The following is a 5,209-nucleotide window of genomic DNA, read 5'->3' as shown; positions in this document are numbered from 1 at the left end:
TGGAGTAAACAATACAATATATTAAGATTTCAATTTAACTTATTTGGAAATACTGTGTCTAATTGATTAACTATATCCTGTGTCTTTGTGCTCCAGGATTGAAATGATTTCTGTTTATTTGTAACTTATGAGTTTAGAGATTAAATGGTTGAGTGGCGGTTGTGGAGATGTAAATGTTGTTTACTTTGTATCATTTCGATGTCAGCGGGTGAGAGTCCAGACCAAAGCTCACCCCGACACACAGGAGAGCACCAGTCCAAACAGATCACAGGCAAACCATTGATCAGATTCCCCTTTAAGACACTGACCTGAGACCTGTGGGACTTGAGGCTCTCCTGCCCAAACCTGACCGACCTTAGGTGTGATGTCTGGGAGAATGCTGTGGCAACATGGCCACCTGAGCTTTTATCGATTTGTCCTACCAGGGGAGAGACAGGGACGGTACACCTGAGACAGGACGAGACGTCCTCTGAGCTCCAGGTAGAAGACCAGTTTACTGTCTCCACCCGACTGCTCTTACCCTATATTATACAGGAGTTAGGGACTGTGTGGAAATTGAAAGGGAGGGGGGAGCAGCATTTGTTTTTAGAGCAGGATCATGTTTTGGCTTTTTTTCAAGCCAGAATTATATTCTCTCTTAGTTGTTGAGCAAAAATGTTGAATTGCTCAAAATAGATTTTCTGTTATCTTTGCCATGAATATTATGGAGATTATAAATATTATTGTCAGACAAGGTTTTGCTGTTTATTTTGGAGTCCAGAGAAAGTACTGATAGTGATGTAAAGAGTCTTTTTAAATGGAATTAAATGCCCACATAATTCTCCTACAGTCCCTTTTTAAGTCATTAAAACAACATGGTTTTCCAGTGGGCTGAGAGGAAATTAGGTAGTTTTAACATCATTAATCTGTGATCAAATTAAGGATTCACCGAAGAGCTTCTCCCTCCAGCCAAGTCGGCTGCCACTGTTGCACTTCTCCCAGATGTGCATGTGCGTCTTTGGCCCCTAGGGGGCAGACATCCTTTGTGTGCAGAACGGTCTCACAGTCACCGCCACGTCCCGGCACTGTTCAACAGTTTCCTCTCTGCGTCCTTCTGCCTTGCACTGTTATCTTTTGGCCACAGAGAGATGCAGGAACTTCCTGGAGGTTCATGCAGCTCAGTGAGGAGGCCGCCATGACTCATCCTCCCCAGTGCCGGCCGGCCCTGCAAAGAGCATGGACTAGATTGAATGTCATTATTTATGTAACTTAATTTCCTAGCAGCTTTGCATGGACACAGTTGCATCCTCCGTTACCATGACAACTGGGCAAAGCCGGCACTCAGGAGAAGGTAGCTCCTGTGTGTTTGTGTATGTATGTGTGAGTGTGTGTATGTGGAGCCCACAGTGGCTGGGGTCAAACACTGAGTGACCTTTACTGACGCCACACAGGAAGTGTGTTCACTCCATGAGTCAAAACACAAGCACCCGACCGACCCATGAGATTCTGCTTTCTGTGTGATCTGTACTGATGCTTATTGTCAACATATATTTTGATTATATTTGGAAAGAACCGGGGATATACGGTAAAAAGTCTAGATATTTTTGGAGTAGAGAAGCAATGTGTGTAGGCTTTAAGATTATTGTCACTTTGTCATGCTCTCTGAAAATCTCTTGGATTTTTTGGGAAGAATTATATAAAATCCCTACTGATTTAATGTTCCATTGAAAGAATATTTATAAATTTTAAGTCCTTTGTGAAATTCCTGTGTGTGGGTTTTTTTTTTTTTCACATGCATTGTGTTGCAATAATAATTTTTTATTGTTTCCTTTTAAAGCAATGACAAATCAAATCACAAGCATTGTGTGCATCTGATATAACAAAAGATTACATAAAATATTATGGAATAGATAGGAAAATAAAATAAATAAGATAAACATAATCTAATATTAATAATAAAAGATGATCAGATAAATAAAATCAAAGTGGAATGAGCTAGAAAATACATATGCATATACACATATATAAGATAATATATAACATAGGAAGATAGATCCATATGGACTATATGGTTCTTTAAAAATGTTGGTAACACTTTACTTGCTAGGTTGGTGCATAGCACATTCATAAGACCTTTCATAAGGCGTTTGTAATGCATTCACAAAAGCTTGATAAAGGCATGACTCAGCATTCATACATCGGGTTACATTGCTATGGAATAATGTACTGGGATTTTTCTTTAAAATAAAAGTCCCCATCTGGAAATTCAATAATGAAATACCCCTATTTATTTAACATTCTATTGCAATGGTTCATGAAAGCCTTACAAAACAGTCACAAATTCATTGTCATAGACTCATGCCTTATGAAGCCGTTGTGAATGTATATGCACCCACTAGTCAAGTAAAGTGTTTCCAAATTATCTCTCTAGGAAATATATTATAATTAAAGTGTATGTATTAATCGTCCCCCTAATCTATATGACATTATACTGTATTGAGGAGGAATTGTTCTCTCTGTCCTCAACAGGAAACCAGAGAATTGCCTTCAGCTATACCAGCTGCTATATAGTACAGTGTCCACAGGAGGTCAGTGGTGAGACTGAGAGGTCGGGGTCACACTCTCTGTGACCCCTCCATCTAGGTATATGAACCAGGACAAACACCACCTGCTCATCTGTTTACTCTCAGATTTCAACCTTCTCCCATGTTTCCTTCTCCCTCTGTCAGCAGACTCATTATCTGGCTGTGGCCTTTATCCCTTGCTCAGGCCTCAAGGCATTAGGAATGTCCAGGACACACACACACACACACACACACACACACACACACACACACACACACACACACACCATAGCAGAGGATAACAGCAGACAGAAGATGATTAGTGTCTCATACTAATATAACAAGCTGCACACTTTGACCTCAGAGGCCTGTCAGGTGCACCGGTCTACTCTAAGACTGTTGGCTGTATGTACGTAGTACTTAGTTATATATAAATAGTCTCCAAAATGTGGACAGCAGCTTAAAACCAAGTCATGAGTGAGACCCTGTTGTAAATCCTTGTGGATCCTGGTGAAATATGATGTAGGCTAAAGTCTGGTGTGCAGTAGGTCAATGCTGTATTATGGAATTGGATCTTAAGAATAAGAATCATACACACATAAATCTACAGACGATGTACCGGGATGTATGTACAGGGTGTTTCAAGATAAGCATTATATTTATCTATAGTTAGATTTGGAAACATATGCAAAGTATTTATTGAAGAGATTTTTTTTTTTACTCTTTTCTCATTTTTGTGTATGATATTCAGACGTTCACTTAATTTTCTCCTGTTGTCCATATAAATTATGTTTATTATATTCACTTATTTTTTTAAGTATATTTTGGGGCTTTTATGCCTTTAATTGAGGACAGCTGTAGAGAGACAGGAAACAGACAGAAAGACTGTCTGTTTCCTGTCTCTCTACAGCTGTCCGTGCAGCAAAGAGCCACCAGTAGAATCAAACCGGGGCTGCTGCGACAAGGACTATAGCACCTGCTCTACTCACTGAGCTAAGCAACGTGACCCAATGTTTGCTTATTTCATTCCCAGATTGGATGACATATTGCATTCTGTTATAAGTATAGGAATCAATAATAATAATGACAATCATGTCAACTGTAATTCAATCAACTACTGAACAATAACCTACATATAAAGTGACAGCATAAGCAGCACCTACATTTACACAGTGATAACTGAAGCACAGATTGAAGATACTTGCATTTAACCTGACTATGATCCATTTAATGCTACTTGATACATACTTTACATCACAACATTGTGGCACCTTAAATTAGTTATTACAAATACAATTTGTTGATTTGCAGGTCATTTTACTTGTATGAACTTATGAAAAAGTAAAAGTTAAAACTGCCTTACCTACTGTTAAAAAATAGTTCAAAACAGCTACATGAGAACTGATTACAACAGTGAAATGCTTTGTTCATGGTGAAGAATTCTAATCCAACAATATCATAAAATCCAATATTATGATAAATAATAGTAAAGAACCCACAGTATATTACTTTCCATGCTTTGTATTTTGGTGGTGATACTTACATACCTGTACTGAAAACCCATTTAAAGTGCAGTGCAGTGTTGACCTATGATGAAGTTTATATCTATGTGGTACAAACAGCTCTGCTAAATGAATACTTCCACCACAGCATTTACAGACACAACAGGAAGTAACAATGACTGTGTGAGGGGTCCAAACAAATGTGAGAAGAGAAGAATGACCAAGAAAAACATGAGACTAAGAGGAACAGATGGATAAAACCAGTTCTGTTCTCATTGAACATACAACATTAAAGGGATAGTTCAACATTTTGGCAAATTGGCTCATCGCCATAATCCATAGTTTTAGGAATAGGTTTTGTCGGTGCAAGCTACCTTTAGAACTGTGGAGCACAACCGTGAGCAGCTCAGAGCTACACTATGGAGGGTCATGGTATTTCTGGGTTTCCCACATCAAACTCATCAAATACACAATCCAGCAACTCCAAACCGCTCTAGTGGACAAGTTGTGACCTGCACATTCACCATGCTATGAGATAATAACGGAACGTTACGAGACAAAGTTGTTTTCGAGGTATAAATTCATGCAAAACCGATTTGATGATGGAAACAAAGAAATCCTATTAGCCTCCGTATAGCGTAGCTCTGGGCATCTTGCGGCTCTGCTCCGCCGTTCTAAAAATAGCTTGCATGGACAATTACAAACCTACTCCTAAAACTATAGGGATTATGGCAATGGGCCAATTTGTCAAAAATGTTGAACTATCCCTTTAAAAATTTCTGCTAGCTGTGGTCAATGGTGCTTTACCATCTTTTATTTCAGCGTGTGAGTTTGTGAAACTTCATGAAAAGCATTTTTCCCCCTTTCGACTTCCACTGTGTATCCAGACGCTCTGACAGATCAGCAAAGACAAGCACCTGGTTGAGAAAGAGTCAATCCAGCAATTGCAAACTAGACAGAAACCCAGCTTACACTAGAGGAGACCCCGACACACACACTCTCCTAACTGGCTTTTCATCTGCTCCTGTTGTCTTTCTCTGTTGGTCTAATTACCACGTCCGGCTTATTGTCCTCTTGATGACTATAATTAATCAAGTTCTGCTCCTTAATCTCTGAATCTCATCATCCTCACAGTGCAGCAGGGCCGGCCACACCGGATGGTAG

The sequence above is a fragment of the Trachurus japonicus genome, chromosome 24, assembly GCF_045865225.1.
Source record: "Trachurus japonicus isolate A0001 chromosome 24, Traja_1.0".
In the NCBI taxonomy this organism is placed as follows: Eukaryota; Metazoa; Chordata; class Actinopteri; order Carangiformes; family Carangidae; genus Trachurus; species Trachurus japonicus.
Note: the sequence above shows the minus strand (reverse complement) of the source record.